Source organism: Glycine max, chromosome 11 (assembly GCF_000004515.6).
Source record: "Glycine max cultivar Williams 82 chromosome 11, Glycine_max_v4.0, whole genome shotgun sequence".
NCBI classification, from domain to species: Eukaryota; Viridiplantae; Streptophyta; class Magnoliopsida; order Fabales; family Fabaceae; genus Glycine; species Glycine max.
This window is the reverse complement of record NC_038247.2, coordinates 12,583,558-12,610,783: the sequence shown is the minus strand read 5'-3', so window position 1 is coordinate 12,610,783 and position 27,226 is coordinate 12,583,558. Positions and strand designations below refer to the sequence as shown.

The 27,226-nt window shown below is 33.0% G+C and overlaps 2 long non-coding RNA genes across 4 annotated transcripts; both read left to right on the top strand.

The window, feature by feature from the left end:
- The first annotated feature begins 16,209 nt into the window (after positions 1-16,209).
- LOC121173041 (uncharacterized) lies at positions 16,210-25,893 on the top strand. 3 transcript variants are annotated; one of them, XR_005887161.1, is made up of 7 exons: positions 16,210-16,791; positions 16,999-17,255; positions 18,260-18,349; positions 18,942-19,003; positions 20,796-20,834; positions 25,318-25,595; positions 25,685-25,893. It is a non-coding gene; the product is annotated as an uncharacterized lncRNA (long non-coding RNA). The 3 variants fall into 3 exon arrangements; XR_005887160.1 differs by having other exon boundaries at positions 25,318-25,893; XR_005887162.1 differs by lacking the exon at positions 18,942-19,003 and having other exon boundaries at positions 25,318-25,893.
- Positions 20,888-25,279, top strand: LOC121173042 (uncharacterized). Its single transcript, XR_005887163.1, has 3 exons — positions 20,888-24,138; positions 24,236-24,311; positions 24,391-25,279. It is a non-coding gene; the product is annotated as an uncharacterized lncRNA (long non-coding RNA).
- Positions 25,894-27,226: the final 1,333 nt, after the last annotated feature.

Sequence of the window (27,226 nt, the reverse complement as noted above, 5' to 3'; positions counted from 1 at the left end):
TGCAATTGAGATAAAACAAATCACATTTATTGTATAATAAATGTAAATTACTTTATATATTTTTACATTTTAGAAGTTCATTATTTAAATTTATAAATTTATAAAAATTAGATATAAATTAATTTTAAATTCATATCTTATTTGAAAAGTTTTAATAGATTAGATGTTAATTCAAACTAGACTTGTGCATATTACTATAGGGGCACTCTTAGATTATAAAATAATAGTTTTTTTAAAATAAAATGTTAATTAATGAATTTTTAGTTTAACATTTTTTAAGTGTTTAAATAGTAAACATGAATCTTAGTGGCAAGGAGACAAGCAAATATCATTTTTATGAAATTTGATTTTGATAATATTTAAAAGAATGATTACAATCAACCAATGTTGATAATGAGTTTTTTTTGGCACCAATCAAGACTTTCAAAAAAAATTAAAATAAAGAATATGTGCTCTTTTTAAAAAGTTCAGAACCTTTGATTTTTTTCCCGCATAAGATCCCCTGCATATATCTTCTACCAAAGTTTTGAATAAAATCCTTCCAAATATTTTTGCATATATCTTCAACCATAACAATCTCTTCTGCTGATCCAATATAGTAATCTCATTTCTTTCTCAATTTTATATGATCTAAAAACCTTTTTTGTGATCAAGCCTTTTGCCTATCACAATATGTGCAACACAGTATCCACATGATACTCCATGGGAGTACAAACCCCAAGTTTCCTTGCTTTGGTCATGCACCTTGCCTCTTGCTCCAAAAAAAATTTTGGTGAAGCAAAAATAATGATTAAATATGGGGAAAAGAATACAATCTTAACTAAATATGATTGCATTTAAGCTCTTGAGTGTCAATTTAGAATCTGAAGTTGGATGCATGTACTTCTTTGAGAAGCATTCTGATGCAATCCTACCCCCCAAGGGCATTGGATAGAAGACTCCAAGAAGATTGGGCCAAAGATACAAGAGAATGCCTTAGGGTTCTCATGAGCCTTAGGGTAGATTTCGAGCCCATGGGCTAAGTATGACCTCACTTATCTTTGTACATATTAGATTAAGGTTTCATTATTTTTGGGCCTTGTATTTAGGGCTCCATAATGTAGGTAGGGTACCCTAGAAATGCAGGATTTTTCAGCCCTTATATTTTAGGACACCTAGACTATAGTTTTTGTATTAGGGGTAGTTTTGTAATTTCACATGCATTAAGTGAATATTTGATGTGTGTGTTGGGAAATAAATTTAATTGAAATAGCAGAAGCCCAATCCAATTAAATATTAGAGGGGGAGGTGAGCATTTGCTTGCTACACTCCATTGCCACATCATATAGTCACACTTTGTGCATGTCCTTCATGCTTTACATGCCTCATGACACCTAAACACACTTAGTGGAGAATCTTGGACTTGATCTTGGATTAGTGAGCTGAACCATAGCTAAAAAATTCACTAATCATAATTAGTGAAATTTTGGATCCAAAATTTGGCTCCACAAATTCAAGTGAAATTTGAATAGAAATTCAAATTTCCCTCCAATTTTGTGTGACACTTAGGATATAAATAGAGGCCACGTGTGTGCATTTTTTTCAACTTTGATCATTTGAGAATTACACTTCAAAGTTCAGACCTCATTTGAGACACAAAATTTCGTGCTCCTTCTCTCCCTCTCCCTCCCTCATCTTCTCCTTCCTTCAAGCTCTTATCCATGGCTTCCTATGGTGGTGAGCTTCTTCTTGACTCATCTTCTCCTTGAAGTGGCATCTCCAATTATCTTTCATCCTTCTCTATTTTGCTGCCATTGATCTTCAAGAAGTAAAGGACTTCATTGATGAAGAATATCCAAGGCCTACAAGCTCCACATGGAGCTACATCATGTGGTATCAAGAGCATCTTCATCTAGGTGATGTTCTTTTGTTTCCTCTATCTTTTTGTTTGGTCAATTCACTTTAATTCCTTGTTCTTAATCTTATTCTCCATGTATATCCTCCATTGTCTTATGGTTTGGTGTTGTTTAGAGTAGATTCAAAAAAAAAAAAAAACCAATTAAATTTTAGATCTACACCTTTTCTTGCATTTCTATGGTTCAAATTTTATAGATCTACTCTTGAATCATGTTTTTATGTTGATTTTAGGTTCTATCACTTTTCAGTCATAATCTTCTTGTGCTGAACCTTTAGATCTAAATTTTCTTCCAAAATATTGATTAGAAAAAAAACACAAAAATCTAAGTGTAAATCACTTAATCCATGTTGTCTTAGAGTCATGTTTAGTCATAATAATTGTCACATTATGTTCTAAGTTTGTGTTGAATTTTTGATTTTTTTGATTGAATTCTAGATACATTTTTTCATGTATTCTTTTAATTCTTAACCTATCTTTTGAATTTTGAGTCTAATTCATGCATGTTATTTAGTTCATAACATTTTCTAAATCAATTCCTAGAAGTAGTCTTGTTGTTGAACTTTTTTTTTTGTTTTCTAAGTTTCCTACATGATGCCTATGAAGAAGTTGAGTTGTGGTGCTGAGTTGTAGCTAGATTTGTGAATCAGAATAAGTCTTAAGCTCTCTTGAATTGTGTTATTCAAGAAATTTGAGCCTAAGCAAGCATAAATTGTAATTATCCAAGCCTTAAGCAACATAAACACTACTCTTGATTTCTAGGTTGAAATCGTTGGTGCTGGCAGCTTGAACATATGAACTTGTAAAGATAACAGGGAATTGGTCACTGCGAATTTTGAGCTGAAATTTGTACTTCATTTACTAGACATTTGGAAAAAAATTATGATAAAAGAACCAAGTGATTTGGACATAAGGAAAAAATACTAAAAATTACACAAGTTGGCAGAAAAATTAGTGTCCAAGAAAAAAAAAAGGTGAAAAGGAAGTGTGCTTGTTGTTTTGGCTCGAAATTTATTCTATAATTGGTGCCTATTTTATACCAATCTTAGTTCTGAAATTTCAATTGAAAATTAGTATGAAAACAAGTGCCAAAATAGAGGTTTCTTGAGTCTTTTTTTTAGTTTTTCTACTCTACTCTAGAGCCATTTTAGGTTTTTCTTTGAGTCGTAGCTTGCTTTTATGTGCTTGTCATTACTTTAATTATTGAATAATCCTTGAAAATTTGTCTTGATAAAACTCTATTGGTCTATTTTTCATTTCATTTTTTTTGGTCTTTGGTTATTGCTTGTCTCTTTGTTTCCTTGTTTGTGAGTTGCCATATAGGAAATTGCAAAGGAGGATTGGTGCCATCCCTTTAAGAATTTAAGTCAAGAAGCAAGGGGCCAACCACCTTAAGAGCTATTGGACTAAGAAGCACTTCAAATTGAGTGAATCACCAAAGAGATAACAACCACCAAAATTGAGGACCTTTTTGTAATTTTATAATTGAAAATTTACTTACCTTCATTGCCTTCAAATTTTGTAACAAAAAGGTCTTTCATTGGAAGTAAGTTGGGAGCCTCCAATAGGTCACCCTACTTCCATTTGTGTGTAATAATTTTAAGAAATTTTTCCTTAGGATAGTGAGTGTTTTGTTGGGAACCTTAAATAAGGTTATCCAAACACTCTTAGGAACCACCTAGTTTACATTTCTTTCACTTTAATTTTTTGCTTACTTTCATAGCTTATTTTCTTTATTAGTCACACCTAGCTTATCTTGTTATTGCATAATACATTCTTCTTACTTATCATTCTTATCTTGAATTCTTTTGGAACCCTAGATTTTACCTTTTTTTCAAACCCCCAACAAGAAAGAACCACAACTTACGAACCAACATGAGTGATCATCCATCTAGTGTTAATGGCGAAGGTACTAGTCATAAGGACCCTCTATCTAAAATCTTAGATGAGTTGAGTTCCCTCAAGTTATGGAAAGAAAAACTAGAAAGAAAGGAAAAAGTAAAAGATAGGGTAAAAGTAAATCAAGATGAGAGGGGACAAATAAGGGAAGAAGAAAGAAGGAAAATACTAAAAGAGTTAAGAAACGAAAAACATGCCTCCTATAGTAGTCATAACTCTTGCAAGAGCCTAAGTGAAGAACCTCGTGACTATTATGAAGGAAGGCATAGGTCACATCTCAGACCTCACTCCCATAGGAGAGAAAAGGAAAGAAAGCCTCAAGAGGCTAACATTAGCCTCCCATACTTCCATGGGAAGGATAATGTAGAGGCTTACTTAGATTGGGAAATAAGTGTAGAGCAACAACTTAAAAGGAAGTCTACTTCAAAACCTTATGGCTCTCACTCTTATCCAAAGAAAGACCAAGGTCAAGGCATCTTAGGGGTGACACCCTCTAAGCCCAAAGTTGATAAGGGGAAGACAATAGAAAAACAACCCCTTAAGGCTGGTATACAAGGGAAGACTAGCTCTATAATGTGCTTTAAATGTCTTGGAAGAAGACACATTACTTCTCAATGTCGCACCAAGAAAACCATGATTATGAAGGGCCAAAACATTTATAGTAGCCAAGATGAGGCTATTACTTCACCTTCCTCTAGTGAAAGTGAAGAAGCATAAAGGAAAGAATCTAGTGAAGAAATCTACTCCCAAGAAGAAGGACAACCTTTAATGGTTAAGGAGGAGTGTGTAGAAGCAAAGACTTTGCCTTTGATGTTTTTATGATGCCATATGATCGTGATGTTTTCATGCCTTATGAAAATGCGCTTCTCAAGTTTAATTCAAGACAAAAATTCAAGAATACAAGATACAACAAGTGGTATCAGAGTAGGATTCTTGTATAAAGTTTAAAAACTTCAAGAATAGATATGGCCTCATCCAACTTTCCATTTCTGGAGGGAAATTCTATTAATAGGCCTCTTATGTTCAATGGCGAGAGTTATCACTATTGGAAAACCTGAATGCAGATCCTTATTGAAGCCATAGATTTAAATATATGGGAAGTCATTGAAGTTGATCCTTTTATTCCTACAAAGGTAGTGGTGAATGCAACTATAGAAAAACCAAGAGAGGAATGGAATGATGATGAAAGAAGAAAGGTTCAATACAATTAAAGGCCAAAAATATAATCACTTCTGCATTAGGCATGGATGAATATTTTAGAGTCTCAAATTGTAAAAATGCAAAAGAAATTTGGGATACATTGCAAGTAACCTGTGAAGGCACAACTGATGTCAAGAGATCTAGAATAAACACTCTCACACATGAATATGAACTATTTAGAATGTTTCAATATGAGACCATAGAAGATATGTAGAAGAAATTTACTCGTATAGTTAATCGTCTTGCATTATTGGGAAAAATATTTCCTAATGAAGATCTTATTAACAAAGTGTTGAGATGTTTAAGCAGGCAATGGCAACCAAAAGTAACAGTAATTGCAGAATCAAGAGATCTCACTAATATGTCTTTTGCCACTCTCTTTGGAAAACTTCAAGAACATGAAATGGAACTTATGAGACTCCATCAACATGAAGAGAATGATATAAAGAGAAAAGGAATAGCACTCAGAGCCTCATCATCTTTTATTCAAGAAGAAAGTGACAAAGAGGACTTGACTGAAATAGAAGAAGAAGATGATGATTTTACACTCTTTGTGAAAAGGTTCAATAAATTTATGAGAAACAAAAGAAATAAAAGGGAATCAAACATCAATACAAAGAAGAAAGAAGAAGATTCCTCCTTAGCCCCCAACATGCTATGAAAGCAATCAACCTGGGCACATGAGATTCGATTATCTTGTCTTTAAAAGAAGAATTGAAAAATTCGACAAGAAGAATCTCAAAGAAAAGAAAGCATAAATCACATGGGAAGAAAATGACAAAAATTCTTCCAAGTGATTCAGAAACATAAAATCATAAATCTGGGTATCATGATGAAAGACTATGAAAACGGAGAAGAGCAAAGTCGATACATTGATAGCAATTTCTCCAAACACATGGCATGCATCAAAGTTTATTCATATTTCTCCCCAAGATAAATGGATATGTGATTTATGGAGACAACAAACAAAGGCCACTTGATCAACAAGCCCAACAAGTAATATCAAATGATACCAACAGGTCACTTGTCTTTGATTGATTACTTTGATGATTTTTGTCTATGATTGTTAACTTTTGATTGAGTTTTGATGCTTGTTTTTCTGCTTAAATAGTTAATTGTCTTTGATAATTGTTTTTTATTATATTTTGGTGATTGCTTTTGTTTGATTGTGTTTAATTGTAAGTATTTGATTATGTTTGATTGGTGTGTGTTAATTGTGTGTTTAATACTTGTTTGATTGAAATAAATAAGTATGAGTATTGATAATTGATATAGATAGATGTTTTTAGCATAGGAATAGATATTTTTAGATAACAAGCCTAGTTTGTGTTCTGGTAATCGATTACCATTAAGTGTAATCGATTACACAAGAACATATAGCCTGTAATCGATTACAACAGCCTGTAATCGATTACCAGAAGGCTTACTACTCCTGTAATCGATTACTAAACCTTGTAATCGATTACATCATGTCTTCCTCTATAAATACTCACAAAATCCAATGGCACTGCGTAGCCACACTCCTCCTTCGTGCCTCCACTTCCCTAAATTTTCAAATCCTCATACCTCCCTCAATTCTTAACCAAAACACGTCCCACAAAGCCCAATCTTCATCATTTTCACTCCTCTTTCAATTCCACCGATTGAAATTCACTAAAACTTCATCAAATGACAGAATTGTCAAAGAAGCAAAAGAGATCATCCTCCACCACCGTTGCTGCTGGTAATCGCCGCCACGGACCCTCTAAAGCACCCACAGCACCAATTCATCCTTCCTTATCATCTCCAAGATCATCTACTCTATTTTCTTCAGATGATCAACGTCTACGGTACAACTCTCAATTTTCTTCTAGGATCATCTTAGACCCTAAGTACCTAGACACATTTTTTTAATGATGAGACATTTGACTGTTATCAAGTGTTTCAAAACTCTGGATTGGTTGATTTTATGTCTTTAAAATTTCCTTACTATCCTAAACTTGTTAAAGTCTTTTATAGCAATTTAAAAATTCAGGATGGTATTCTTTCTTCTGAGGTGCATGGTATTTCTATGATCATTGATCAATCTCTGTTCTTTTCATTGACTAAATTACCCAGTCAAGGTGCACCTTTTGAGGGCACCATTGTTGATGACTGGAAATTCGATTATTCTAGTCATGATGCTCGTCATATGGTTTGTAATGACCAGGCTGAAATGACCGATAGATTGCTGGCCGGATCATTAACCTTTGATTGTCGCATCATGCACTATATTATTATTAGAATCTTACTTCCCCGTTCTTCAAATTTGGTTCAAGCCTCTGAGGAGGACTTGATTTTCATGTGGGCTTTCCTTACCGATCGTCAAATTGACTGGGCTCACTTGGTTAGGTACCGAATGCATAAGGCATTACGGGCCAATGCACCTCTCCATTATCCTCAATTGGTCACTCTGTTTCTCCCTCATTTTCAAATTCCTCTTGATAATGAACCTTTTGTTCAAGTCAAGCATTCCTTTGCTATAGGTGTTGGTGCTGTAACTTCATTTGGTTACTGTAAAGATCGGGATGGTCAATGGCTAAAGAAGGATGCGCTACCTCAACAAGACGAGCATACTTCTTCTCTTCCTCCTCAACGAGATGATTCCTCAGCCCTTATGAATGAAGTTCTTTCAGAGTTACGGGGCCTCCGCACATATGTTGGTGAACGATTCGATTCCTTGGATGGTCGCTTTGAAGGCATGGATACCCGCATCACCCAGCTTGAAGAAGATGTGACTTATCTTTGTCGGTGCTTCGATCTTCCACCACCTTCTAAGTCTTAGATTCTTACTTATCGTTTATTATAAGCCGTGTATTTGGCTATATCTTTTAGTTATCTGGATTTTCATTATCTTTCGGTATTTGGTATTTAGTCTTTTATGCTTAGGATTATATGTGGTTTGACTTATGAATGTTTGGATTATTTATTTAACTTATGAATGTTTGGACTATATTTGGTTTGAGTGTTTTTGAATTATATGAATGCTATTGTGTTGTTTTTACCACGCACTTTGGCTTTTTGATGTTGCCAAAGGGGGAGAGAAATGGGGTGGTATAGAAGCTTAGAAATAGAAGCTTTTAGAAATCAAGTGACTAAGTGGTGATTAAGTAATCATCAATTCCAAAACATAGGGGGAGTATGAAATGAGTGAACGCAATATATCTTGCATATACATTGCTTGTATCTTGATTTCAGGAATTAAAATTGTCATCATCAAAAAGGGGGAGATTGTAGAAGCAAAGACTTTGCCTTTGATGTTTTGATGATGCCATATGATCGTGATGTTTTGATGCCTTATGAAAATGCGCTTCTCAAGTTTAATTCAAGACAAAAATTCAAGAATACAAGATACAACATCAAGAAGATCTCTAGTGTTTTTAGGAAGGGAATTCCAAATTGAAACTGCAAAAGGTTTGGCCAAGAAACTTAAGCAAAAATGTCTTTTTCAAGATATTTACTCTCTGGTAATCGATTACCAGAGGATGTAATCGATTACCAGTGGCCAAAATGACTTATAACAAATTTTAGAAATTTGAATTCAAATTTTATACTGTGTAATTGATTACACATGGATGGTAATCGATTACCAGCAGTTACTGAATGCTTTGATTCAAACTTTAAAGCCTGTAATCGATTACACAAGTCTTGTAATCGATTACTAGAGGAGATTTTCAGAAAATAACTTCCAAGAGTCACATCTATTCAAATGGTTTATGAATGGCCATCAAAGATCTATTTATATGTGACTTGGAAACACGAATTGGGAAAGAGTTTTCATTGCCCAAAAAGTTTTATCCTCTCAAAAGATTAAGAGAGTTTTTCTGAACTGAAATGTCTCATCCTCTCAAAAAGATTCCTTGGTCAAACACTTGCATATTCAATAAGAAATTTTTATTGATCTTCATTGTACAATCTATCTCTTTCAAAAGAGATTTCTTTTTCTCTTCTTCTTACATCTGAAAAGGGATTAAGAGACTGAGGGTCTCTTGTTGTAAAGGATTCCTGAACACAAGGGAAGGGTTGTCCCTGTGTGGTTCAGACTTTGTAAAAGGAGTTTTACAAAGAGAGTGGAAAATCTCAAGTGGGTTGCTTGAGGACTGGACGTAGGCACGGGAAGTGGCCGAACCAGTATAAATCAAGTTTGCACTTCTCTCTTCCCTTAAACTTCTTTTATTTATTGCTATTTATCTTTGGCTTGAAAGAAGTTTATTTTGAATTGTTTTTTGAGTAATTCATGTTAAGGGTGCATTGTTAATCCAAAAGGAGAGAGTGAAATTTTAATTGGGGAATAGTCTTTGTATCTTAATTCAACCCCCCCCCCCCCCCTTTCTTAAGATAACTGAGGCCATTTTTCCAACAGAGTGTAAGGAGGTAAGTTTCTCCTCCAAGAGGTTAGCTAAGAAGGAAATTCATTTTGAAATAAAGACAAATATTAAAGAAACTTCCCCTCTTAGACAACCTCCAAATCTTATCCTTTGTAAAAAGACACTTGTTAGCACTGCCACACCTCTTGGGCTTGATATTATTCCTCAAGTAAAGGAGTTGTTGGATGAGGGTTTGGTTCGTAAGAGCTTAAATCCTTGTGCTTTGTTGGTGCCCAAAATAGGTATTATTAGGCATCAAATCCCTAAAATAGGTGATATGATGAATGTGTTGAGTGGTGCAACCCTCTTTTCTAAAATCACTCATGCGCCCAACATCTTCAAGATTCATGTAGATAGGGACTTATTAGGTAGGTTTGTTCTTATTTTTAGTTTCAATACAAGCTTAGGTGCTCATATGGGACACCTTAGGTTTGGTGTACTTTTTGGTAGGAATAATCAACATGAAAATACAGAAAAAGGTATGTTTTATTGCATTACTTTCTTTAATTTTTTTAAATAGTAATCAAGGGGTTCCCATGAACACTAAGAGAATAAAGGTCATTCCTGAGTGTCCCACTCCACCAAGTATAAGGAAACTTTGGGGCATCCATGACTTAAAAAACTTTTACAAAAGGTTTGTCCCATATTTTTCTATACTTGTAGCACCACTCATTGAGTTGGTGAGGAACCATGTTCCCTCATGGGAAGATGCCCAGGAAATGGGTTTTCAGACCTTACCTTACTCCTACATACCAAACACCACTAATATATATGTTTTTATTCTTTTTACAGGTGTTGAAGAAAGAACCCCAGAGTTTCAAGAACCTCTGGATTTGAGGTCAAATCCTTTTCAAGGGGGAGGGAATGATGCAATCCTACCCCCCAAGGGAATTGGATAGAAGACTCCAAGAAGATTGGGCCAGAGATGCAAGAGAATGCCCTAGGGTTCTCATGAGCCTTAGGGTAGATTTCGGGCCCATGGGCTAAGTATGACCTCACTTATCTTTGTACATATTAGATTAAGGTTTCATTATTTTTGGGTCTTGTATTTAGGGCTCCATAATATAGGTAGGGTACCCTAGAAATGTAGGATTTTTCAACCCTTGTATTTTAGGGCACCTAGACTATAATTTTTATATTAGGGGTAGTTTTGTAATTTCACATGCACTAAGTGAATATTTGTTGTGTGTGTTGGGAAATAAATTTATTTGAAATAGCAGAAGCCCAATCCAATTAAATTTTAGAGGGGGAGGTGAGCATTTGCTTGCTACACTCCATTGCCACATCATATAGTCACACTTTGTGCATGTCCTTCATGCTTTACATGCCTCATGACACCTAAGCATACTTAGTGGAGAATTTTGGACTTGATCTTGGATTAGTGGGCTGAACCATAGCTAAAATTCACTAATCATAATTAGTGAAATTTTGGCTCCAAAATTTGGCTCCACAAATTCAATTTCAAATTCAAGTGAAATTTGAATAGAAATTCAAATTTCCCTCGAATTTTGTGACACTTAGGCTATAAATAGAGGTCATGTGTGTGCATTTTTCAACTTTGATCAGTTGAGAATTACACTTCAAAGTTCAGATCTCATTTGAGGCACAAAATTTCGTGCTCCTTCTCTCCCTCTCCCTCCCTCATCTTCTCCTTCCTTCAAGCTCTTATCCATGGCTTCCTATGGTGGTGAGCTTCTTCTTGACTCATCTTCTCCTTGAAGTGGCGTCTCCAATTATCTTTCATCCTTCTTCATTCCGCTACCATTGATCTTCAAGAAGCAAAGGACTTCATTGATGAAGAAGATCCAAGGCCTACAAGCTCCACATGGAGCTACATCACATTCCTTGAAAACACATCTCTTTCCAATAAATGAAGAGTAAAAAATGAAAAAAAAAATGATGGAACTCAAAAACTAAGAGGGGGGTGAATTGGTTCTAAATCAAATCAAACTTAAAAAACAAGAGTTTAGCAAAACTTTCTTTTCTAAGAATCATATCACAAACTTTTATTAAAACTAATATTTAATCAATCACCCTTAACACAAAATCCTTTTGTTAAAGTTTGTTGTCAAAAAGATATTTTCTTTAACCTTCAGCAAATTGATTAAGAATACAATGAGAAAGAAAGATAAGATCAAGAGAAGATATACACCAATTTTTATACTAGTTCATTCTTTATCTCTAGAGAAGCTAATCCAGTTATCTAATCCAAACTGAATTAGATTTTCACTATGCATATAGAATTCTTACAAGCAATCACAATCAATCTCAGTTCCTACCCCAGAAAAAGAGACTAAGATACCCAACCCTAGGGTCCTTTGTGAATAAGAGCCTAAGAGAAACCTACCCTTAGCCCAAACTAGAAAAACCTATTCGAGCATTGCCTTTACAAAATTCACGCATATGCTAACATGTAAAATACCCAAAAAACTTGAGTCAAAGAGAGACACAAACTGATCAATCACACACAAGAACCTTTTCTTGAGTCAATGAGTTTGTTCTTGATCTCACAAGAAATTCACAACTCACTTTTTGCCATGAGAGCTTCAGAAAAACTAAATCTAGAAGTTGTGAGTCGCACACTTATTCTAAGCACCTTTTCTTCTCTCTTTTTCCTTCTTAAAAGTGAGAACACAAGGTGGTTATTTATAGAGAAAACAATTATAACTTCCTATAATCGATTAAATATCCAATGTAATTGATTATTACAAAGAAGTAATTGATTATATTATCATTTCAATCGATTAAAGTGTTCTTCCCAAAATCTAGAAAACTTTCAAGAACAATGTCATCGATTAGATTCTTGATGTAATCGAATAACGTGTTCTTGATCACTTTTGGGAACACCTTTAAGAACGAAGTAATCAACTACGATCACCTGATAATCAATTAAATCATAGACTCGTGAAAAACCAGACATGGTCTCAATTGAACTATGTAATCAATTATGGTTAATTGGCAATCGATTAAACCAAAACTAGAATATCTCTACAAGCTATAAACACTTGTGTAATCGATTACGATCAGCCTAATAATTGATTAAAATAGAGAGTTTTATACACTGAAGAAATTTCTAACTTTAGAAACAATCTTCCTACCTCTACATGATGATGCATGATGTACATACGAAAAGATAGAGATTAAGATGCAACAATCAATACAAATGTCACTCAAGGAGTTGGGCATGTAAAAAGACAAAACTTCTTCAAGCTCCAAATCTTAGTCTTCATGTTGCTCCCCCTATCTCTAAAAAAACCCTCTACAAAAAGGAATATAATAAAAGGCATAAGGATTTGCAAAACAATATAAACTAGGATTTCATAAATAAATAAAAAAAATACAAAAGGTGGGTAGAACAAGTATACACAAGCTTCGAGACACGGTCTAATACAGAGACATTCAAGCTTTTCATCAAACACGTAGTGTGCAATTATATTAAAATCAAACAACACACCAGAAAGTCTCAACCATAGTCATAACTTACCAGTTATAGTAGTACTCTCTCCTCTCGCATCCACGACGACTCTAATCTTCATCACAACCTCTTCTCTCGGTATCACTTTCCTCCCATGTGTGCCCTCATGCTTTAAGTGCAATCTAATCAATCCCAATTAATTCATCAATTTAGTTTAATCCACCGAACAACATTGTGGAAAAAGAAGCAGGCTTAGTTTCTATTGTTGGTCGTCGAGGCCCAAGGTGCAAAGGGAGATGGTTCATATGAAATGGTGTGTTTTGGCGGTGGTGGTGAGAAAGGAGAATAAGAGAAGAAGGAAAGGAATATTATTTTAAAAATAGGGAGCAAAATAGAGGGTTCTCGCCGAAAATAAGCTTTGACAACAATGTTGGATAGCTTCGATGGAGACGTGTTTTAGGGTGCGACTGAGACGAAGTGAGAGAGGGCACAAAGAGACTTTGATAGGGTGTTAGTGAGATAGAGTGAGACTCTGAAAGGGCATGAGACTCAAAAGCCAAAACTCCTCACTTTCAAAGACAATTTTTCAAAATTGTCTTTGAATTATCGATTTCAACAACAGTTCCCCTAAAAATTGTTGTCGATTTGTAGTTTCAATGACTTTTTTGAAAACCGTCGTTGAAATGTTACTACTATTTACAAAAATGTCACTGCATTTTTTACGACGACGGTTTTGGTAGAACCGTCATTGAATCAACATCGTTAAAGCTTATTTTTATAGTAGTGTGTTACTAAGTGTTTGTGCTTTTTGGTACCTTTGGTTTTGCCCTTGGACTTCCAAGCTGGGTAGAGGTGGCAACCAGGGCAACGTGGTTTGCCACACTTTCCTGTGTACTTTGAGTGATTAGTTGGCTTAGAAGAAACCCTAACAAATATTCTAGTTGTGTAAGGGGAATTAGACCGATTGATGATTCTGGTATTAGGTCTAGGATTAAGTGGATTTAGTAGGATCCAATAAGATCTCACCATACCATGTTGTTGACCCTCTCTCATCATTTTTGTTCCTTGGAATTGTGGGCTAAAGAAATGGGAAAAAATTGAAGAAACAAAAAAGCTAATAATGGATGAATTGATGAGAGAATGATGGATGTGCCTATGCCTATATATGATAGTGTTTGATTTATTTGGGACCGTGTTGAACTTGGGGTGCAAGGTAGATTAGCATAAGCTTGTAGACCAAGTATTTGAGAGTAAAAGAATGAAGAGTATTGACAACTTATTCACAATAAATAATGTATACAATTATTCCTTTTATAATCATTTAAGAGTTGTATTGACTTTTTTTTTAATGTTGATCTTTGTATTGACTTTTTATCTCAACTTTTGGGTGGTTTCTATGTAGTTGTTGATGCAATGTATATAAAAATTAAATTTGAAGAAAAATATTTATATATGGTAAGATGACACACTAGAATTTCAATTTCTTTTTTATCTATCTATCTTCTATATATATACTATATACTATATGTAAAAGAAACTTGAACTTCAACAAGCTATCAAATAAAATTTTTAATTTGTAAAGAACCATTGACTTAATATACTATATGTAAAGAAAGTTTGAAGTTTTGACAATCGTTGGATCAAAATTTTAATTTTTCAACAACCATTGATTTGATATACTATATATAGACATATGTAATAATTTATTATTTAATTTCTATACTAAAATATTAAATTTAAAAAATTATATAATAAATAAAATTTTACTACTTGATATTATTATGACTAAAATTAATAATTAATATAGTATTCAAGATTTGAATAAACTTAAATTAAAAATTTATGAAATAGTATCCTTCATTATTTGCATTATTAGTTTTTAACAAACTTAAATAATTCGCTAAAAAGTTTAAATACTAAATTTACCGGTTGCTAACAATTTAGGTTAAAATAACACAAAGTGTATATATAACATGAAATTTCATTCTGTCTAGACTTTATTGAAATTAAAAGTATTAAAAAGAAATAATGCAAATCGATCATAAACTTAAGGCAAAGCCATTTTTATATTCTATTGAATGTGTTAAAATGAAATAATGTTAATCGGTGTGTTGTTGTCGCTGACCCAAGGGAATTTTGCACAAGGTAAAAATCAAATATGGATTCTCCAGCTAAATATAGATTGTTCTTACCTATGTAAACGCACCTTGTTTTATTAATCACTTCCATATACATTATAGATATCAAGACCATGTTTTTCAAAAAAATTTGTTCCTTTCTTGCCTTTTGCATACTTTTTTTATTAGTTTTTTTTTCCTTCTTAAACATTTTTAGCAATGACTACTTTCAATAACGATAAACAAATCGTGGAAATTCTCATAAGTGATTAAGATCAAGAAACAATGACTACTTTGAACAAAGCAATAGCTACTACCAAAATTATTATGGAAGAGTAAGTAAGAATTTTATATTATTCACAAATCATATTTTATTAAACTAAAATTTCTTGATCCCTTTTAACAAATATATTTTTCTCAGCAACCTTTCTCCAACATTGGATGAAAAATCACCAAAGTTTGAGCTTTAAGAATGTGGGACACTCAGCATTTATAAAAAGAAAGATTTTATTAGCACTGATATGGTGTTGATTGATGAAGAGGTTTCAAATCATGTTTTAATCCTTAGTTACACTACAATCATCTAATATATTATTTTATGTTAACTTTTTGTAATGTTTGTTTCAAAACAATTATATACATACTACTATAGGAAAGTCTATTGTCCGTAAGTTGAAACAAAATTCCTAGAAGGAAAAATATACACCATTAAGAATTTTTTGGTCTTAAAAAAATAAAGAGAAATATGATGTTGTTGAAATTAAAAGAACTCTTCGATGTTAGAATTCAATGGTTCAACAATTGTGAAACAAATGTGATGATAGCAAAATTCCTCGCCATATTTTTTAATTTTAAAAATTTTGAACATTTACAAAATCATTTTGGCAAAGATGCTTTAACAGGTAGGGATGTTGTACGCAGCCTTACCCTTGCATATGCAAAGAGGCCGTTTCCGGATTCGAACCCATGACCAACAAGTCACCAAGGCACAACTTTACCGCTGCACCAGGGCAGGTTAGTATATAATATAATATTATTAATTGTATTATTAGTTAAAAAAATTATATAATTATGTCACTATTTTTTAAAGATGTGATTGTAGTTATCCACAAACAGTCCTCGCAACAGCTGAGCCATAGTGGTATTTTTGTCTTGCATAGAAAGTAATTCCCAATAAAGATATGCTATGAAGAGTCAATGATAATAAATAAGAGTCAAGGACAATCAATGAATTACATGGAGCTATATTTGCCCAATTCTATTTTTAATCATGAACTATGTTGCATTATCAAGAGTCACTTCACCAAAAGGAATGAAGATTCTCCTCATCCTGACGCTTAGTCTTCCATTCTCCTTATACACTCTTTCTTTGTGCCCTCACTCAAAAAATCTCCTTCCGTTTTCATTTCCATCTTCTCCTTCAGATCTATTTCTCACGCAAATCTAAAATCACACCCACTCTCTTTTTTTCCTTCACATGGAACCGCATCGATGTCGAGCGACAACGATGAACACAACCTTCTCCAGAGCGGCAACGAGATGATACTTGTTCTTCTTAAGTTTTTGCTTCAGCAAACACAGCGTTGTCGTTGATTCCCTCTGCATTTTGGAGCTTTATGTTGTAGTTTAACAGTTCGGAGTTTTCCTCGCCATGACCGAAACCAAAGCTGCGGAGGATGCGAAGGAGATGGTGTTGTTGGAGGAAGAAAAGTGCGCGAAGAAAATGGTGTGCATGTGGGGATACCTTCCTAGAGCCTCGCTGAAGAAATCTCCAATACTGTCTCTGGTACCAGTGAACCTCTCTGATCCTTCACTCGTTGGAGATTCGTGGAAGGACGTCTGTGGCGGTGGTTGTGAATTCACCATAGCCACCATCCTCAGGTTGACTCTATTTTTACTAAATTCATATAAAAAACTTAATCTACTTCGAAGATGTTCTAGATCTGAAACCATTAGAACCAGATCCTTGAACTTTACTTTTTTCTTAATCTAGATTCATCTGTTAAAATCTAAAGAACTATTTTTTGTTTTCTTTTTTTGAACTTTTGGTTAATTTGTGAACCGATTTGTGATTTGTCATGTTTGTAGAGAAAGGGAAGCTCATAACGTGGGGTTCTATGGACGATGAAGGGCAAAGCTACTTGATATTGGGGAAGCATGGGGTAATGCAGTCAGTGTTCTAATGCAGGGCTTGGTTTTGGTGTGAATTTGTTGTTGGAATTGATTTTGCAACTTGTTATGGATGCATGTGCTTTCTGGAGGAGATTGCAAGGCTTGATCAGCTTCCCATGATGCTTCAGTGGTGAAGGCTGCTATTGGTTGGGCTCATTGTGCCTTAGTTAATGGTAATGCTTCTTGTTCTTTCTTGATTCAGTGTTTGTGTGAAAACAATGTAGTGTGATTGATTTCCTTGTTTTATAATGTGAAGGAGTTTATTGGATTTTAATTTGTTTAAGTATAAAAAGAGAGTTTTTTTGAATTGTTTTACTTTTGTCAAAAATTTAAATAATACCGACGGATATTTCTGACGGAACATTTGTCCATCGAAAATTAAAATTTTCCCCACAAAAAATTACCCAACCCTAGCCAGACCCTCAATCTCACCTTGCATTCTGTGTTTGTGAAGACCCCACGTCGTCGTCGCTCTTAGTCCCACACCCACACCACCGTCGCACGAGGCCCATCATCACCCACATCGTTGCATCATTGCCATTGATTGAGCACCCCATCGCTGAGCCCACGCCGCCATTGAGCCAGACCCTCAGTCACGTTGCATTCTCTAGTTTATAATTTTTTTTACTCCAATTTTGTTTGATCTTTCACAACGTGGTGCTCATTGTAAGCATGATATTTACTCATAGAAAAAGTTACACTACTTTTATTTTGCTTGGGGGAAGGAATTAGAGAGAAATAGTGCGTTGAAAATATCATTTTTGTAATTCATGATTGACCCTTTTTCCTTTGGTAAGTTGTACACAACACTCATACAACAGGAACTCAAACTTGAGGTTAGGTTGTTGGAATTAAAATCTCGTTCAAATGAGTTTTTTGGTTGACCGTGAAGTAGCCTTATACTTGTACCATGATAAATATTGCATTTCAATTTTAAACTTCAGTTTCCTGGAAATTTTCTTCATATACTATCTCGGATATGTTGTGTTCATGGTTGATATTAAGCTGTGAAATTTTTTTTTAAAATTTATTTTTTATATATTTTGTTTCATAGTTGAGTTGGCCCCATTTTCCACATTACTAGTTACTTGTTACTTGTTAAATTGTTGTGCAATTTTTTTTAATTTCCATTATCTTTTCATGTTTATTTCCTTTGGTCCCCTTGTCTTATGTATAGATTGGGCAATACATAGCATCTAATGGTGGCGTTGTTGCATATGAAGAACTTGCTCCATATCTTGATATAGAATCTACATAGAGAATTAAGGTAATTTAGTATATGTTTGGTTCTGCACTTCTGCCTTTTGCATCTACAAGCACAGACGTGCATATTTTACGTGATAAATGGAAGCTAAAAATAGTGGCGTTTTCCTGGACACAGAAATTCAACGCACATAATATAGTATTATTTGTTTAACGAGGATATTTATCGAATAAAAAAATTGTTATGTTTCATTGACATAAATAAGTTTGTTGCTCTGCTCATGGATTTATCCGACCTACTTACTTGTAGCACATTTCAATTGGAATTGAACACGATGAACTATCACAACATATTTTATATGCATTTTTTTGGCTTTTATTCTATTATTTCAGCAGATCTTTGCTTCATTGTCAGCTGTCAATAATATAAATGAAGAAACAATTTCTCTATTTTTTAGCTGGTGGATACTGAAATTAGCAGCTTAATATCAATTTGCTGTTTTTTTTAAATGTTGACTTGAAACGATGATTATATTCTTATGTAAATGCTTCCTTTATAGAGTAACGGCTTCTAAGTTTAGTTTAAAGAATTCATGAAAATTCTTGTTTTCATTGGAAATGTTGGAAACTGTTTATAAGTAATTCATATGTCGCAGATAAAGAAGGCAAAACTCCTGTTAAGCTTGTATCAAAATCATAGTCCTTCTCACTACTATTAGTAAGATCTCCATTTTTCTCAGTGTGGTTTCTGGTTTCTTTGGCTTCTCTAGCTTCTGCAGATACTTTATGTAATGCAGAAGCTGAGCTTTCCATTAATTGCCTTTTTACTCTTTTCTTCTCTGGCTCCTGTTAAGCCTATACTGTATAATATATATAAGTATGGATCTACTATCAAATAGGAACAATTACATGATGCAGGATCATCATTTATTTTCCTGACCATAAACATACATGTATGGTTATTGTATATGATAAAAAAATTAAATTTAAATAGATTCATATATATATATAGAGGAACATAACCAATCATGGGAAATTAATGTGGTATAATTAACTTATTTAGGGGAGTATTGAAAATAAAACCCTACATAATATGTCTAAGTAACGTATGAACTCTCTAAAAGTATAGAGCTTGCTATTCGTGTGTTCACAATGCACACAACAATAAACACTAAATTTTATATCCGTGTGTTGCATGTGTAGCTAGTTTTTTTTATGTTAACCATTTAAAGTATATTCTTATAATAGAAATCATTAAAAGATATATAATATTAAATAAGTTTTTTAAAGATTAGAAATGATCATTTTTGTATATATTTATAATATTTAAGAATTTATTTGATAGTCATAAAAAATATTTGATATCAAAAAAAAAATCGAAAGACCAAATTAATGTCAAATAAATCTTTAAAAAAATATTTTTGGTACATAAATAATTAAGTTAATAAATTTTTCTATTAAAAAGTTGAAGAGTTAAAGTTTATTCCTTCAATTCATAACGTGTGGCTAGCTAAGTTTGTCAATAAAGTGTGGTTAATTTATTTACACATAATATCTCATTTATACCTTTAATTCATAATTTATTTAATATTTAACATAAAATAGCTAACTAACACTGGACTGTTATTTTTTTCATTATCTTAAATTGATAAGACAAAAATATCCTTATGTACTCTGGATTTAATAACAATATAAATATTTCTATTTCTTAAACTTTATATTTTTTCTTAAATGTTATATATGTTATGTATTGAGATCAAATGTTCTTGGTTACAGTAAAATTTTAAAATTTTTAAATACTCAAATTACATGAATTTTAAAATAACATTAGAGCAATGCAAAATGTACTGAAAAGAAAAACAACATATAATTTGATATAATAAGGAGAAATGTAGAAAAACTATTGAAATGCATTGTTATAATTTTTTTCAACCAAAATAATGATTATCACATACCAATAATATGAAATAAAATTAATTTATTGTATAACTTCTAGAAAATTAAATGGTAAAAAAAGAAGTTTAGAAAAACACTAAATTTTAAATTTTGTAAGCTTAATTTAATTTTTTTTATTTTAATTATGTATATATATATATATATATATATATATATATATATATATATCATTATTTTAATTTCAAATTTTTTTTATTTATTAAATTGGACAAAATTAAGTGTTTACATTTTTTATTTTTTTAAAAGTATATTTTTTTAACAGACATATGTTAATAATAATATCATTTATTTTAAATTATACATTATACAAAAATTTGTATTGTAAATGTGTTCACTCCCTTACTCACATATATATTAATTTTAAATATCATTTTTTACCAAGTGCGATTCTATTAGGTGATCGCTTCCTTACCCAGATGTATGTTGTATTGTTTAGGTTAGTTGTGGTTTTTTATTCTAGTTGCTTAAAATTTTATATTGTAAATGTGTTCACTCCGTTACTCAGATATATATTAATTCTAAATATCATTTTTTAACGGGTGTGATCTTGTTAGGTGATTGCTCCCTTACTTAGGCATACATTGTATTATCAGGTTAGTTGTGGTTTTTTTATAACTTGTTGTTTAAAATTTTGTATGGTAAATGTGTTAATTATATTTCTGGTTGTGGGTATGTGATTTATATTCCATGCTTTGTTTATTAAGAAACTCAAACACTATGTATGTGATTCTTGTGTTCACCTAAAACATCACTAGAATTCTTGCTACTAATAATAGATGATCACTCTAAGATTATGTTTGTGATTCATGAATGTTCGATTTTTTAAAGTTATGATCAACTTCTATTTTGTTTGGTTAGCTCCTGTTATAACCTTAGGTCATGTCAAAGATAAGACTGTGAATACAAGCAATTTCGGCAGGGGACTAGGGGTGGGGTTGTTTAAAGTTGCAATGCTTTAAATACTAAATAAATTATGATTGAAACAATACTCAAAGATCGTCATGTTCTAGCATTACACTCTCTAAAATTCTCTTGTACCTCATCGCACTCCAAGTCTACTTAGTTTAGTGTGTGGAAAAGTTAGAATTGGTACATGAAAAATTAATAAAAGACCAAGTAAAATAGATTTTCAAAGACCAGGTAAAAGAGATTTCCAACCCTAGTTGTAGCTTAGAATGAGAACGTGTTATAATTATTTTATTTTATTGTTTTTCCAAAAAGTGAACTATATTCCTTCGAATTGTCGTTGGATGTACGATAAATGTTATAGTGGTAGAAGCGGTTTGAAAGATTCTTTTATCGAGGGGGTTTGAAGAGTTTGTAAGCAAAGCTAGTTTGCAAGATTATTATCACAATAATAGGGGATCAGATTTCCTTGTGTTAAATGTGATTGTACTAGGATTTTGGAGGATAGAGTTGTGAATGTTCACCTTTACAAAAATGGGTTCAAGCCTGATTATAGGATTTGGACAAATCATGGTGAAGACATGTCGTGTGTTGATTTAAATGATGGCAATATCAAGTAGTGCAGCAGATGTGGTTCAAGTTGAACAATTTATCTAAATGCAAGAAATGGTGTGTGACACTCTCAGGAAACCTGAGACATTTGAAGCTCCAAACTCAAATAATATGGAAGAACCTCCAAATGCAGATACTCAATGATTATACAATTTATTGGTGGAGGTGAATAAGCCATTATACGAAGAGGCATCAGACTCAAAATTATCAATATCCGCTAGGCTTTTAGCTTGTAAGTCCAATTGGAATATTCCCGACCAATGCTTAGAGTTTATTTCAAAAATGTTGTTGGATGTAACACCTATAAAAGAGTGTTTGCAAAAAAAAATTTATGATGCCAAGAGGTTAGTATCGAAGTTAGGATTGGAGGCTAAAAGGATTGATTGTTGTGTGGATGGTTGCATGTTGTATTATAACAATGATGGAGTGTTAACTGAATGTAAACTTTGTAACAAGCTCAGGTATCGTGCCAAGATTGTTGGACAAGTAATACAAAAAACCAGTTCTAGTTAAGGCGATGTTCTATTTGCCTATAATACCAAGGTTGCAGAAAATTTTGCATCAATGCAAACTGTAGGCCAAATGACATGTCACTATGAGAATAAAAGATGTTCGAGCATGTTATGACATCCCTCTAATAGGGAAGCCTGGAAGCACTTTGATCAGGTACATCCATATTTTGCTATTGATCCACAGAATGTGCGACTTGATTTATGCACAAATGGATTTAACCCATATATTCAAGCATCATCTTCACCTTATTCCTATTGGACAATCATTGTTACCCCGTACAATCTTCCTCCATAAATGTGTATGACTAAACCTTATATGTTTTTGAGTTGTGTTGTACTAGGCTCATTTAATCCAACGGTTGGTATTGATGCTTATTTACAACCTTTGATTGATGATATGAAGAATTTGTGGAATGGTGTTCCAACTTACAATGTTTCAAGAAAGCAAAATTCCATGATGAGGGCAGCTTTGATGTGGACTATTAATGGTTTTCCTGTTTATGACATGTTGTCTGGTTGGGAGACACATGGTAGATTGGCATGTTCGTATTGCATAGAGGACACAAAGGCCTTCTAGTTGGCAAAAGGGGGAAAAATTCTTGATTTAACTGTCATCGTAGGTTTTTACCAAATGATCATGCATTTAGGAGGAATAAAAATGCTTTCAAAAAAGGGGAAGTAGAAAAGGATGAGGCACCGCGTATGTTGACACCTACACAAGTTTGGCGTAGGGTTAGAGATTTGCCAAAAGTCACAAAAACTAGTTTGCCACCACCAACAATACATGAATATGGGGAGTGTCATTATTGGACAAAAAGAAATATCTTTTGGGATCTTCCATATTGGAAAGATAATTTGTTGCGACACAATCTTGATGTTATGCACATTGAGAAAATTTTCTTTAACAACATATTCAACACTGTGATGAATGTCCGTAGTAAGACAAAAGACAATGAGAAGGCTAGGATGGACATAGGTTTGTATTGTAGGCAGAAAGACTTAGAGTTGAAGTCAGAGGCTAATGGAAAGTTGTTAAAGCCTTTGCAAATTATACTCTAACTGCAGATCAAACAAAGTCTGTCAATGGATAAAAGAACTAAGAATGTTAGATGGTTATTCTTCAAACTTGGCCAGATGTCCCAATATTGATAAGGGAAACCATGCATGGGATGAAAAGCCATGATTGTCATGTATTCATGAAGTGTTTACTTCCTATTGCTTTTAGCTCATTGTCACCAAATGTCTTAAATCCACTTATTGAAATAAGTCATTTCTTCAAAGATTTGTGTTCTATAACTTTGATCGAGGATGACTTGAGTAGAATGGAACAAAATATTTCATTCATTCTATGCAAGTTGGAGAGAATACCCCCCCCCCCATGCGGTTTTTTCGATTCAATGGAACATCTGCCTATTCATCTGGCATATAAAGCTAGACTTGGTAGACCAGTCGAATATAGATGGATGTATCCATTTGAAAGGTAAATCATCATTGTATTTTATTTAAAATTCATTTGTTTAATGTTCATCTATCATGACTTGGTTATGTAAATTTGTAGATTCATAGGGGATTCTAAACGAGCAACGAAAAATAAGGCCAAAGTTGCAGGATCCATTTGCATATTTTACTTACATCATGAGACAACTAATTTTTGTTCCCATTATTTCAACAACTTTATGGTGTCGCCGCATAATATTAGGAATCAAATTTCACTTGAAATTGAAAGATGTCCACCAATGTTATCAATGTTTGACTAGAAAGGTCATCCATCTGGGAAGGAGTTCATTCACTGGTTAACGAATGAAAAGAAAGACTCAACCTATGTTCATGTGTTGATTAACTATCCCGAAGTTAAGCCATACCTTGAGTAAGTTCGACCATCTATGCCTTTGGGTTTCAATAATTAATGTTGTCAATTGTATTATACTCCAAATATTTACTCGTCATACATTATATTTGGACAGTTCATTCTTACAATCCCAATCAAATACCTCTACTCGTAATCTACATGCAGATTTTCCTACTTGGTTTTAGGAACAAGTATGTATGTTATAGTTTATTTTATTTTTCTATTTTATAGTAAATAAAATATAACTGTTGATACTCTTTATATTTGTAGGTTATGAATGAGCCTATAAATGTGAGAAACCAACACTTAAAGGATTTGTTGTATGGTCCTATGAGTTATGTTAAAGAATGAGACACATACATTGTCAATGGGTACAAATTCCATATTCAAGCATGGATTGAGGGGAAGAAAATGATAAATAGTGGGTTTCACGTAAAGGGTCTTAAAAAAGGAGGAACATATGATTTTTATGGGGTGATTCAACATATATACGAGCCAGAGTATAATACTACATGTTATCCTAAGTTAAGCTAGTAGTATTATTTTATTGTCACTGGTTTGATCCAACGAGTAGAGGAACAAGAGTTGATCCTAAATATGGCACTGTGGAAATTCAAATGGATAAGAGATATAATCTGTTTGACCCATTCATTAGTGCACATAATGTAAGGCAAGTGTATTATGTGTCATATCCAGCAACAAGAAGGGTCAAACGTGGTTGGTGTGTTGCAATTAAAATGAAGTCAAGGGGTTACATAGAATCTGATAATCTAAAAGATGATTTGCCTTACCAAGTAGAGGAAATGTCACATGTCAATGAAGTCATTGAAGTTGAAAGTATTTCTGGATTGCATGATTTAAGAGGTGGTGTTGAAGAAGTAAACCCTGCTAATCTGTTGACAAACAAAGAAGAATCAAATAATTTGAATGGAGAATCAAATAATATTGAAAAAAACAATAAAGGGGAATTAAAAGATGACTTTGAAGTTTATAATTCTAAAGAGGATTAGACATTGATGTTTCTTAGTAAGTTATAATGTTTTTTATTAGTGACATCTTTATTTTTTGTAATACTTGAACACTTTATTAGTGTATTTTATTTTTGGTGTGAAATCGAATTTTGTTAGTTATCAAATTTTAATTTATCCCAATATTCTATTTCATTATTTATTTGTAATATTATTTTTCTATACATAGATATGTCATCAGGTGGTGCTAACCCTCCCCGACACCTGTCACATGACTCTAGTGGGAAAGGAACAGGTGGGAAGAAAAAAAGATATGTGATTAGACTATTATCACCTAGAGATAGTCTGCTATCATCTACCACATCCCCGTCTACTATATATTTGCCAGTCAGATCTTCCAATGTTGCATCGACACCATCTCCACTGTAGCCAACATGCCTACCGATTAAGATGTTCCAAATTTGGCCATGGAAGACCCCCCCCCCCCCTCAACAATATCAATGGAGCGTAAGTATTACAAAATTTATATAATTATCATTATATATGATACATCATTTGATCTTTTACTTTTTCACGAATTATTTTTTCTATTTAAGTTTCATCCATCTAAGGTTGCGGCGAAGGCTATCACATTGTCCATTAGGCAACAATTTGATCACCCATGGCCTACATTGGGAGCAACTCCAAAAGATCATCAAGTAGTTTTTCCAAGTGTTTTTGTAGTGTCATGCTTCTCTTGTTCTCCACAATTTAGTTTAACTGAAGAACATTTTTGTTATAATATAAGTCAAACAAATGAATATAATTTATTGGCAATTTGGTTCACCGAGAGATTAGTTAATAAAACCAATTCCTATTAAAAGAGTTAGCAGAAGCTCAGAACATGAACATACTAATAAGTTCAGTGAGATTCCTTAAATATAGCTCCTCAGTCGTTTTCATTCTTCGGGCTTCCCTTGGGGACATTATAGAGGTTTGCATGGATCATTATCCTCTCTAAAATCAATTTTATTGTCTTTACTATATTCTTTATTCTAGTAATTTTTAATATTATATTATTTATATCAATTGAATTTTTTACCACTTCTTATGTTTATACGTTAAATGGGGAATTTTGGGAGGGATTGGAGCTAGGTCTCAAAATCATTCAGAAGTCAAATATAATAGACAAGTCCTTTCCAAAATTTGTGGATTATATCTTCAAATATATTTGATTTTCATTTTCATTTATTCTGTGAGTGATCCTAGCAAATTTATTATTTTTTTAACCTTGCTTACAAGTTGCAAAGTGGATTAGCTTTACATGTCTTTTGACCAGATCCTTATATTAATTTATAATTAAAAACAATGTAAGTTGAGCCCCTAGAGACCTTTTCATTTTGAAGTTACTATCTAGCTTAAGAGATAATTAATCAAACAACTTGCATAAAAAAGAAATTGACCCTAACCATTTATTCAAATTGAAGGAGAACTGCTGACCACCGCACTTTCATGTAGAAGTTGTGGTAGTTAGCAACTTCCATATTTTATGTGGACAAAACAATCAAAGAATATTGAAGGAAAATGATATATCTAGAAGCACTAAATAATTTCTATATAAAAAGTTAATGCCGTATCATAAACTAATGATTTTAATTATATTTATTTATAGAAATCATCAAGTTCAACCGAGGATGGCCCAACATGGCCATTCATGCACTACAGAATGTTCTCTTTATGTATATATATGATTCAAATTCAGCTGTTTCTCATTAAAAGAGGAGGACTAAGCAATGGTTCACAATTGGTTTGTGGCAGATATTGTTATTATTGTTTTAGGACACGATGTGTTGTTGCTCCATCGTTTAGGTGTTCCAGGTGCAGTGAGCCCGTTTAGTGCTCTTAGTGTTCATTTGTTATTAACTATTTCATAACAGTGTTTAGTGTTATTTTAAATTTTATCCTAGTGAATCAACTTGTTAATTTCTATTTTCTATATCCTTGTGACACTGACGGATATGCTGTATTTATCTGGAACTCACTTCTGGAGTGTTTCTTGTCCAGACAAATTTCAATGACACAAGCAAAACGGGAAAGGGAGTATGACATTCTTTCTCGTTATGGTTCATTGATATGAGAAGACTATCTATTTATTTGTC